Below are 12,946 nucleotides of genomic sequence, written 5' to 3' on the forward strand. Positions count from 1 at the left end.
AAACACCCTGGGGGCAGAAGATAACCCAAAGGGAAGGGCCCTGTACTGGAAATGTTTACCCTGATAACAGAACCAAAGAAACCTCCTCTTGGAGGAACAAATAGGAACATGTAAATAGGCTTCTGTCAAATCTATCGATGTGAGGAAGTCCCTCTGCGGAATGCTCTCCAGAATGGAAAAAAGAGTGTGCATTTTGAAACGCCACATACTTATTGAGTCTTTTCAAATCGAGAATGGTCCTCCACCCCCCGAGGCCTTAGGGATTACAGAAATTCTGGAGTAGAATCCCAACCCTTGCTGATCATGAGGAACCTCCTGAATTGCCATCTAGGTCCAGCAAGTGCTGGATGGCTGACTCCATCGAACTCTGCCTCCCAACATCTCTAGATACTGGGCAGGAAATAAAGAACCTCAGAGGAGTGGAGTAAAACTTGTTTTTTTTTTTAAAAAAAAACAACTCGAGTGAAAGACCAGATCTAATGGTAGATCAAACCAAGGTGTCTGAAGTAATACTCTCCCATTGGTCAGCAAACCACGTTAAATGAACACCAATGGGAACGGAGAGAACACTAGCACTGATGACGATATGGGCGACTTCCTCCTCCTCGAAAGGGCCGTTTAGAAGCAAACTGCTGCCTGCCCTTGCCTGAACGATCAGGAGGCAGATCTTGACACTGATAAACAGATCTTGACTGATGATGGAACCCAGAAGAAGACTCTCCTCTGGGCTGAGGATGCTTGAAATAGGGCGCAGCCCAATGTTCCGCCCTCTTCAGAAGGGAAAACAGGATTTTCCTTTTGTCCTTGGTCTCAATCAAAAGGGGATCAAGGACTTCCCTGGAAAGTTTCTCCCCTTGGATCGGGGTAGACACTAATTTCCACTTGCACCTGCCATTCGCCTGCCAGTTGTGAAGCCAGCAGGTTCTCCTGGCTGCCACAGAGACAGCAACAGCTTTTGAGGCAAAACTGGTGCTGTGAAGGGTGGCATCAGCAGTAAACTCTGCTGCCGCCATGATTTTGTTAATGTCCTGATGGACCCAGACATCCGATGGAGGAATGCTTTGTCACAGTTGCTTCAGCCATTTTATCGAGGTCCTCATGAAGAAGGAAGCTGCTGAGGAAGCCTTGACAGCCCAGGCAACAGCTAGATGGGATCGCTGCAGCGACTGTTCCACCTTCTTTTCTTCTGTCTTGAGGACTTCCTCCGGATCTGAAGAGGCAGATGAGGCCAAAGCTGTGATTGGAGCATCCACTGTAGGGACCTGAAGAGTCTTGGTAAGCTCAGGTCCCACATTGAAGAACCTGAGATCAGCGGCCAAAAGATTAGGCCCTGTGGCAGAGGCTTTGAGCTGCTTCTTAATTATCTTTAGAAACAGCTCGGGAGAGGGAGCCACCTCCTTCCTGGCTTCTGGTTGATCAAACAGCACATCTGATTCCTCAGGAGGAAGAATGGTAGCAGCCTCATCATCCACGTTCTTTAAAGTGGCGGTGTTTCGAGCCTTCAACAACAAGGGACTAAAGAGAGCATGTTTAAAACAACCAGAAAAAACAGGAATTTCCTGTGAAGGACCTTCATCTGCAGACATATCGGATTCAGGTTAATCAGGGTCCCCTACCACAGACACAGGTCCTTGGGTAAGAGAACCCCATCCTGACAGCAGATCATCCCGCACGCTGGATCTTCTCTCTGAAAGATCAGAGGCCGCTGAAGAGTGAAGGGTTGCTCTCTGTAAACCCTCTGATATGTCCTTCCTGATCGTCCTGTCTATCAGAAGTTGAAGATTCATAGGGACATCAGTCTCAAAAGGGCCCATAGGCTGGGATGTTGATGCAGTAGAAGTGAATGGGAGTTCCACCCCCTGACCACTATGTCCATATGCCTGCCAAGGTGCTGCATCACACTGAAGATCCTCAGCATGACTGTCATCTTCAGAATGGATTGGAGATGCACCATGCCTGGATACATTAGGGGACCGAGTTTGGAACTCAGGTCTGGAAGAAGGTCCCCCTTCTTCCAAATCTACTTCAATGAATGCAGCAGGAGAAGAAGGGCATGCTGAAGTTGCCCGAGAAGAGGCTTGATGCACTTTGGCAATGTGCTCCTCAATGGCTAGATGGTGCCTGGAAGCATCTTTTTCCTCTGCCCTTGAGGCCTTCTTCACTAGTTGTTTCCCCTTGATGGAAACAGCTGGAGCCACCTTTTGAGGCTTGGCTGCTTTAGAAGCTCTGGTCTCCCTTGGGGCTTCAGACATCGTGATCAGCAAGGCCAATCTGTGGCAGGAGGAGAACACACAAAGGGGTTTATGAGATTTTCTTCAGGGGAAAACTCTCTATCCCCACACCAACCACCACTTTCTTCTGCCCAAATGCATTTCAGTAGAAATATATCTTTTCTTACTGAGACCCAAACCCTCAGTTAGGGTCAGTGAGGGTAATATGAATAGACCAGACCCTGCTGGGGAACCAAGGGTTCTGGTCTACCTCAGAATTGGAAAACCAATCCCTACCGGGAAATCAATAGATTTTTAGCACCTACGCTTCGATGTAGTCCGCCACTGTCACAGTAACTGATGATGACCAAAGATGTAGAGTGGTGGGAAGATGAAGAAGATGATGAAGAAGCCAGTTCTAAATGGCCACTTGTGGTGTCCAAAATGGCCACCGGCCACAAGGAGTTTTCCAAATGGCCACCGGCCACAAGGACCTATCACGAGGCTTCTATCTTCATCCAGGGAGTAATAGTGCTCTCCCTGAATTCCTTAAGATTTTCAGCAGGCTGAGTAAGGAGAAGAATAAAGCAGCCACCAGCTATGTGGCTGCCTGCTTCACTACAGGGGGAAAGCTTTCTACCCTGCAGCAAGAGAAGCTTGGCCGATGCCCACACTCTCAACAAAAAAATGGCCGGCCAAACAAACTCCTTATCTTCGCCACGATTGGCAAAAAAAGCGGCTTCAACGCTCCTGGAACAGCCAGAAGCTTCCTCTCTTTAAAAATGACCCTCGGGTCATTGGAAGGTCAATCTTCGCCCTGGAGGGCTAAAAACAGCATCCATGACTTTTACAGGCAGCTTAGGATCCCCAGAGCAGCCCTCAGCTGTTTGGCGGCTCCGATACCCAGCTGAGAAGTGGAGCTTCAAAGTTGAAAGTAAAAGGACAAATGGAGGCTTTTTTTTCCCTTAAAGGGAAATCCACACTAAAAGGTTGCCTTTGGAGTTGAAAAACTCCAAAGGCAGGAGAGGCAAAACCCATGTCCTTAGCTGCTAAAGACTGAGCATAAACTGGGGAGGAGTCACGCAGAGTGGGCAAAACTAGGCTAATTAGCCTTTTGTGCAATCAGTCCTAAGCAGCCAAGGAAGAGAACTACCCATCCTGACCTGTTGATGCCTTACAAGGGAAAATCTTATCTTAATTGGCCAAAGAGTGTGGCAAATGTGTCTTTGAAGATACACTTCAGTCCCTTTCATGTCATCAAATTTAAAATTTTATTTTAGAAAACTGGCCCTTCAGTTATTGGTGAGCATCCATTTGAAAAATTCAAATCTGAATAAAACTACATCTATATTTTAAAATTATTGTAAGTGTATCTTTGGGTGCACAACAGTATAATTTCTCAGAGTCAGAAGTCAAATGTTTTATAATATTCTATTGCTAAAAATTCTTTTTCATAAAGTAGTGCTTGACTCCAGTTTCTCTTGAGCCAAACAGTAGCTGCTGTCAATTTCTCTTGCTCTTAAATGAAGCATTGAAATGTGCAGTTATCTTAAAGCACAGTAGTATACCAATTAGACAGCAGTCGTAGTTGAAATTCAACAGATTTTTTTTACCAGGTCTGCAATCTGATCATTCCTCTCAGAAGACCCTAGAGTTTTTGGTGCTGGATGAATATTGTCTTTTCGTCCCTAGCTGTGCTGTTGAGCTGTCAAGAAGCCCCATAAATTAATTCTTAAATTGAAGTCTGGATTGGTGTGTTTGGTTAGCTGTTACCCAAATCAAATGTCAGTTGTCTAAAATTTTCTGCTTCTCCCTAACTTAAATTCATCTTTCCCATGTACTGAGGTCACAACATTAAGAATTTTGAAGATTAGGCAAAGCAAAGTGTCTCCCCCTTGTTTGGATCTAAAAATGCCTTGTGAGAGAAGAGATGGAGAGTCAGTACAGCTGGATGGGAAGTCCCCAAAACTCAGGAACAGATATTTGGAGGTTGAAGAGAGGTTGAGAGCAGCCCATCCCCTAAAATGTAACTTTGTATTTCTCCTGTCATTATTTCCACATTTGAAATCTTCAGATTACTTCAGGTTACTTTTAATATATTAATTTTCAAATACTCTTCTTAAAAAGTGACATCTTTACATATCAAACTAGTTTTTCATTTGTTAAGCTTAAAAATGCTTTCAAGATCAAAATGTTGAAACACTTCATAATTTACTTGATTAATTTATAGAAATGGGGCAGCTGCTAGCTCTGAGCTCAGCATTCATATAGAACAGACCTGGCACAAAACAGAGATTCCTAATTTTTCACAGTTGCCCTAGTGTAGACTTTCATTGTTTCTCTTTTTCTCTGCTTCACAAAATCAGAACCCAAATTCTACAATCACTTTTCATGCATTAGTAATTTTCCTTTTGTAGAATTACTTTCATTTCATAACCCAGAGGAAAAAAGTGGATTCATTGATGCCAATTTTGGGAAACTTCATAAATACTTCATAATCTTAGCAACTCATAAGTTTACATGTTTGCAATAATATGACCAATGGCATGACCACTGACTGAGTTCTATTGGCTACTGAGGCTGTTGCAACTCTCCCTCACATTCCTGAACACTGTTGTTCAATATTGGTAACTGAGTCTATACTTTGTAGCTCCTAGAAAAAATGTGCTTGTTTCAAAAAATATGTTTGTTTCATAATGCTTGTTTAAGCCAGTTTCTGTTTATGTGTGCATATGACAAAGGAATTGATATAAATATGAAAGCATGATTGATTTGATTACTTGTGATGAAAGATTGAAAGATTTATTTATTTAGCATATAGCAAATAAATGGACTTAACAGTAGTTCAAATGTTAATGTCCAGTCTACCCAGCCATTCAAGGACAGGATGGTCTATGTTGAAAAAAATCAGATTCTGGGCCAGTGTAGGCTCTTGATAGACATACAGACACAATGTGATGGATATTTTGTCCATGTGTGTGGGAAGGATGGTATGGTGCTAGTTCACCTCCTCGTGATGCACCCTGGATAGCACAGTAGTGTGAACCAAATGCCTAGCAACAATGGGCAGCCAGACTACATTGAAGAATTATCAGTTAATGACAGTTGGCAGCCAGACATCTTTATAGAACTCCTGGCTCTCTAAATACATGGCAACAGATACAGTAGTGGTATTCTACCAGTTCAGCCTGGTTTGGCCGAATTGGTAGTAAAAAATGCTACCGGTTCAGCTGAACTGGTATTTCCAACTATCAGCTGGTGACCATCAGCTGTTCCGTGCAATTTAATTACCTAGAAAGCAAGAAATCATTGGATTTTTGCTTTCTAGCTCATCTAAATCACATGGCACAGCTGATCCCCCCCTTGCTTCAAAATGCTTCTTTTTCCAGCACTTCCCTCAGGCCCCAAAACAAGGGTGAGGGGAGGTGCTGTGCACCCTCCTCCTGTGTCCCCTTTTTACTCCCAGGAGGCTTCCCACTAGGCCAAAAGCAAGGTGCAGGGGGGTGCTGCAAAGGAAAAAAAGAAAGAGAAAGAAAAAGGGAGGATGGGAGAAAGAAATGGAGGGGAAAAAGAAAGAGAAAGAAAAAAGAAAAAAGAAAGGAAAGGAGAGAGGGAGAGAAAAAGGAGAGGAAGGAAGGACCATAAACTTTGCCGGTAGACTAAAGTTTTTCAAACTTGGCAAGTTTAAGACTTGTGGACTTCAACTCCCAGAATTCCTGAGCTAACAGGCTAACATGACTGGAGGAGGAATTCTGGGAGTTGAAGTCAGGGTGGGATTCTACCTGGTTGGACCGGTTCTATAGAACCGGTTGTTATGATTCTACCCAGTTTGGCAAATTGCACCACTGGCTGACCCCTTTCCTCCCTTCCCCACCCACTCACTCACTCCTTACCTGGCATGCATGCCATCAACTTGCTTGTGTTTGGTAAGTTGCTATTTTTCCTTTTTTTCTCCTGACCACCTGCTGTGCTGAGAGATTTAGATTAGCCAGAAAGCAGGAAATTGTTGGATTTCTTGCTTTCTAGCTAATCTTTAGATCTTTAGATCAGAGCCGAACCTTCCTTAGGACTGAAGCAGTGCAGACTCAGCTAGCCGATGGCAGAAACACAGATCTCTAAATGAATCTGTGATTCTGTGAGCAACTCAATCTGCCTGCCTGCTTTGCCTGATTTGGGGTAAAAGTTGCTTTTTTTTAAATAAAAATTGAATATTTATATAAATATTTATAATATTTACATACAAGCCCACCCAGTCACATGACCACCAAGCCATGCCATCAGCAAGCCATGCCCACCCAGTCACATGCCCACCAGGCCACACCCACAAATTGGCCATGCCCAAAGAACTGGTTGTTAAAAAATTTGAATCCCACCCTTGGTTAAAGTCCACAAGTCTTAAAGCTGTCAAGTTTGAAGACCTCTGCGCTAGATGCAGTTTTCAGAGGATGTTTTGAAACAGCATAGCAATCCAGGGCTGGAAGGTACCTGAAGGTCATCTAATCCAAACCCCTACTACAGAAAGTGAGTTTCTGTCTGCTGATCCCCAGTCACATGACCACATAGCCATGCCCACAGAACCAGTAGTAAAAATTTTTGAATTCCACCACTGAACGGATAAACAAAATGGGCTTTTTCAGGCCCAAAGGACAAGACAGAGTGAAAGAATTCATGAAGGATACAAAAGTGATGAAAGGTTCTAAATCTGGAAATGTAATTATTTGGTACTGTCAAGCATGGTTTTGGGTGTGGAAATGGATAGGGAATAAAGAAGTGAATGAAATGAAACGAAAATGTCTGAAGAGAAACAAAATACAAACGTTATATGAAAATAAAATAAAATATGGATTAATTTCCCAGTAGAGTGAGTTAGTTTACCTTGCTACCATCTCTTGTTATTTAACTTTTTGCAATCCATATATGATAATAGTAGCATTTTGCTATCCTCCCTGCGAATAGGGAAGCAATCGTGTTAAAGTTTGCAGCAGAAATTCAAGTCCAGAAAACACACAGATTCAGCAGGATCATTAACTTCTTTATAAACAAATAAGGTGAGTACAGTTTACAATACCATTTTGTAGATTCTTTCAACATAACATAAGCAAAAACACAAGCAGCACCAGCTCAGAAAAGATATCCTTTCAGTTTAGAAGGCAAACAAGCAAGTCTAGTTTCACTTTCAATTCTCAGCAAAGTACAGAGCCTAACCACACCCAGGTTGTCAGCTCCTATTGTCTGGTCTGCTGCCATGTTTACTTTGTTAACCATGTCTCTGCCAGTTAATGAATATACTCTGACAAATCACTATCAATCACTGTCCCTAAGGGAGAAGACAATTTTAGACACTTGATAGAACTGGGGGAATAGCTACCTCTCAAAAGTGAACTGATCCATAAGGAAAAAAAGGAATCCACACATTACCATGAGTCAATAGGCAATCCTCATTGCCTATGCTGGACAACATCATCTACCCACCAAGATGAAATGCTTACATTCCTCCTGCTTTACTGGGAAGTTCCCATCAGGTGTTGTTTAAGAACACGAGTTCAGTCTATCTCAAGAAGAGTGCAAATTCTGTCTAAAAATATATTTCTTCACATTATCTACTGGTCCCTTGAAAAATAGTGATGGACTGAATAGGGGAAGAACATGGATCCAAACCACAGTATCTGTTAGCAGATTCTTTCACTGCTATATCTCTGATTACGTGGACATGTTCAGTGCAATTGCAAACATCATTGCTAAGGCATCTTCTCCTTCCTTGGATTCTCTTGCCACCACATTTCAAGACTAGTAGGAAAAGTGGGTTGAGGAAATTAGTATTTTAATAATCAAATTCCAGTTATCAAATTTCTGCTTTGTACATGTTGAATTAACCTTGGGTTGTCTGTACTGTTATTAATTTTTCTGATTTATATTTCCAATTATTTTAAAATCTCCTACTAGGCAAAAGTATGAAAATACTGGAAGTATAACTGGTATTCTAAGAAGCACCTTCATAAGGAAACACCATTCTTACTTGACTGCTCTGTGCTTTCTATGTTACAGTTCCAAACTATTTCAAGTTATAAATTCAGATGCCCCATTTTAATTGCAAAATGTGCCTTTTCTAATTGCCCACGAGTCTCATCTCATAGAAATGTGTTCAATTCTTTGACAATGCATTCCATCGTTCTTGCTCTGAAGTATAGCTGTATATCTCTGTGGGCAGAGGAATTTCCTCATGAAGCAAAACTATAGTTTCATTTCTATAGTGTTCCATATGCAAGAAATGCTGGTGTTTGATCCAGTATATAGCCTTTCACCATTTTGCTAACCCTTTAGGAATGTGTGGAAAAAGGAAATGAAAAGTGCTTTCATTTAATTATTTTTAAAATGTATTTTCCAACTATACAAAGCTTCTATTTTCCAACTACATGAATACATTGTTAAAAATTTGGTATCACTGCTGCCTCAACTGGTATTTTGAATGACAGCAATATTATTATTGTATTCACATTTCAAAGACTTCTTTTCCACTGACGGAGTGGACTTCGATAAGCCTCCACCCATTACCACACTTTCATGTAACTATTTTGTTTATTCAGTTGTTATATTATCTCTTCATTCTCTCTCTCTCTCTCTCCCCCTCTATTATATACAAATATATATGCTTGAAACATGTTTACATCTGAATTGAATTTTCAGTCTCAATGAAATAAACACAAAATGTAAGACTATTGTGTAACTGTAGCTATTTTGAAATCCAATTAGTCTCTAATTGTTTGTGTGAGAGCCCTTGCCTGGAATACCGAACAAGTCTACAATCAGTTATGGGAACATTGATCTAAGGAAAGGCATAGCTGAGAAAACTCATTTCATAAGATCAGGGACAGAATAGTTTCACTGAATTTTTTATTCCATGTGTATCCACAGCACAGTGAATACTACCGTGTTTACCTGAAAATAAGACCCGCCCCCAAATGGCCCCCAAAATATGCACTAGGGCTTATTTTTAGAGAAACACAATTTGAAGGTGATCAGCGCACATAAGAACCAGCAAGTGTGTGGGGACCAATGATATCTGGCAGCAACTATATAATGGACAGCAGGCGATCCTGACATGCAGAATGGAAGGCAAGCTATCCTGCTGCCTGCAGGGGCTATAGGCAAGCCAAGAGACACAAAGATGAGCCTCCTGTGGCTGCCTGCCACTCCAGCCTACCATCACTTGGGTTTTCCATGGCCCGTGTGATGCATCCAAATCATCTGCTCCCCCTCGTGCTTCTGCCTTTTTCTGCTGTTTTTGTTGCCATGTGAAGCCGAGCCTCCTCCAGCACACTGCTGCTCGGCTTTCCTGCAGCCTGCTCAACATATCCAGATCACCTGCCTCCCCCCCCACCCCCTTTGCTTCCACCTGCTGCTTGCACAGGTACTCAACTCATCTCTGCTGTATGGGCTACAGGTGCCAGATTCCATTGGCTTCCACGCTTGCTACCTCCTATGCTGGCCACACACATTCCACTTTACTAGGGCTTATTTTCAGATAGGGTGTATTTGGGGGGAAACACATTAATACAGCTAGTTGTTGACTTAAACGATCATTCATTTTAGTGACTGTTTCAAGTTACAACAGCACTGAAAAATGTGATTTATGACAATTTTTCACACTTACAACCGGGCATCCCTCTGGTCCGGTAATCAAAACTCAGATACTTGGTAACTGGGATGTATTTATGACTGTTGCAGTGTCCCAGGGTCATATGAGCACCTTCTGACAAGAAAAATAAATGGAAAAGTTAACAATCATGTTGCTAACTTAACAACTGCAGTGATTCACTTAACAACTGTGACAAGAAAGAAGGTAAATTGGGGCAAAAATCACTTAATAATTGTCTTGCTCAGCCACAGAAATTTGGGGCTCAATTGTGGTCATAAGTCAAGAACTACCTGTAATATTTCACATCTGGAAATTGTCAAAAAAATCCAACTTACTTTGAAAAATGGATGAGATAAAATGGACTATGCTCTCGCTCCCCATTTTTACAGTAAAAATCACAGTATTTCAGGATTTATTTCAGAGCCTGATTTACTTATCCCATTTTATAGTTTGACCATAAGGCAATCTCTGACCTTCAACTACTTTAAGAAAGCAATATTTTTCTGCAACTAAAGGGAACAAACACAACAGCTTTAGTTATTTTGTACTTTTTCATAACTAAATAAATAAAGGAGAAATAAAAGCAGCAAGGTTACATGGAATACACTCCGGAATTTAACAGGAGTTTTTTTTGTTATATTTCTAGATATTTTTCCCTGTAAGCAAATACTTACTTGGATGAAGAATTGAAAGCGAAGGTGAATGATAGAATTTACTGTTGTGAATTGCAATGCATGTTTGTGTTTTTACTTAATATATGCAATAAGTACAAATTTGCAGCAGCGGGCATATGTATTTCAACTGATATTTGAAAACAAAAAGATTTGTAATAGTTGATAACTCACTGTGGTATGTGTCGTATCTCTCATATGAACAAAGGACGCGAGGCAGTGACTTGGTTCAGCTCGTTTATTCAGGAAAAACACAAGTGGGGCAGTGGGGAAGAAACGTGGCTTAAAAGCATTTTGCGCTGAGCGCTGCGGCCAATCGGGGTTGTTTGAATCGCCCGCGATCGGCTCAGCCAATCACGGTCGATTCCGAACGACCAATCAGTGCCGCGCACTCAGCCAATCCGGTGGCCGTGCGCTTTGGCCAATCCGGGCTGCCGGATTTCGAGTATGCAAATGTCCGTACAGAACACCCCTCCCCTCTTGGTTCGGTCCTACATAACGTAGTCCCGTAAGTAGGCGGGGCTCCGTGCTTTCCGACTGGACCTGCGCAGGTCAGTTGTTTCCTGGCTGTCGGCTGGTTCGGTTGGGATTCCTGTTGCTCTCCGCCTCCTCGATGGAACCGCCTGGAAGGGTGAGTCAGGCCTCTCGCCGCGGCTCCCTCCTGGTCTCCCCGGGTTGGTCGAGCTGCTGGCTCTCGCTGCTCCCGCTCGGGCTTCCCGGGCTGGTTGAGCTGGCTTGGCTGCTCCTGCTCAGGCTTCCAGGGCCGGTTGAGCTGGCTCGGCTGCTCCTTCCAGGTGAGGCTTGAGTGGGTCACTCTCCGGTTCTTCAGATGGTGAGTACTGCTGGTTTCTTTTTGGGTGGGTTTGTCCTTCTTGTTCTTTGGGGCCTTCCCTCCCCTCTTGGTTGGAGTCTTGCTGGTTCCCCTCTGTGTCTGATGTTTGCGTGTCGTTTGTATTTCCAGCGGTGGTTTTGATCTCAGTTGGTGATATGACGTTTCCACGCTCGTCCGTCGGTTGTTTGGAGCGATGCAGTGTGGGCCCGTTGTTTGGGTTATTGTTGCCGGTATCCAGAGGGGGTCTCCGGTAAGGTTTTTTGTGTAGACCCTGTCTCCTGGTGCGAATGTTCTGCATTTGCTGGTTGAGTCAGGGGCTTCTCTGGGTTGTATGTGGGATGCAGGCGGTCGAGCGGTGATCGCAGTTTCCTCCCCATCAGTAGCTCCGCTGGGCTCCTGTTTGTTGTTGTGTTCAGGGTTATGTGCTGTATCAGCAGCATCCGGTTTATCTTGTCTTGTATGTCCCCAGTTTCAATCTTTTGAACGGTCTTCTTCGTGAATTGGACCATTTTCTCCGCCCTTCCGTTTGCCGCCGGGTGCGCTGGCGCCGTTAACGCGTGCCGGATCCCTCGTTCCGCCAAGAATTTTTTGAAGGGCAGCGCGGTGAACTGGGGGCCGTTGTCTGACACGATGACATCGGGAAGGCCGTGGGTTGCGAAAAGCTTACTGAGTTCTCTGATGATGGCGTCTGTGGTGGTTGTCTTCATGTTGCTTACCTCCAGCCAGTTGGAGTAAGCGTCTACGGTTACCAAGAAGGTGTGTCCTCTGGTCGGTCCCGCGAAATCTATGTGGATCCGGGACCATGGCCCCCTGGGGGTTTCCCATTCTAGGACCGGGGCGGCAGGGGGGTTTGGTCTTGATTCTTGGCACTGCTTGCAGGAGGCTACCCAGGCTTCGATCTCTTTGTCCATCCCTGGCCACCAGGCATGACTTCTGGCCAGGGCTTTTGTCCTAACGATGCCAGGGTGCCCTTCGTGCAGCATGCTCAGGACTTTTTTTTTGCAGTCTCTCTGGAACTATGACTCTGTCCCTCCACAGTAAACAGCCTTTTTGCGTGGATAGTTCTGTTTGTCGACTCCGGAAAGCTCTGAATTCGTCGTCCACGTCCTTTTCCGGCCACCCTTTTCCCACCCATCTTAGAACCTGCGCCAGACGTCTGTCTTTATTGGTTGCTAGGGCAATGTCTGACGCAGTTAGGGGTAGGTTGGGTAGAGTCTCGATGCTCAGGGTGGATGTGGTGGGTGCTGGGTCAACGTCCAGGGTCGGTAATGGCGTGCAGCTTAGAGCATCCGCGTGTGGGATTGACTTACCGGGGCGGTGGACTAGCCGGTAATTGTAGGCGGCGAGGAATTCGGACCACCTTGTCATCCTTGGAGAGGATGTTTGGGGTGGCCCGGTCCCCCGCCAGTATTCCCAGCAACGGCTTGTGGTCCGTGATTATGGAGAAGGTCCTGCCGTAAAGGTATTCGTGGAATTTCTTTACGGCTGCGACGATTGCTAGAACCTCTTTGTCCAATTGGCTGTAGTTTCTTTCGGTTTTGAGAGAGTCCTTGAGAAAAAGGCGATGGGGGCTTCTTTTCCGTCGGCGAGGTGTGGC

This window comes from Pseudonaja textilis, chromosome Z, assembly GCF_049901715.1.
Source record: "Pseudonaja textilis isolate UNSWEBS1 chromosome Z, rPseTex1.2, whole genome shotgun sequence".
NCBI lineage: Eukaryota > Metazoa > Chordata > Lepidosauria > Squamata > Elapidae > Pseudonaja > Pseudonaja textilis.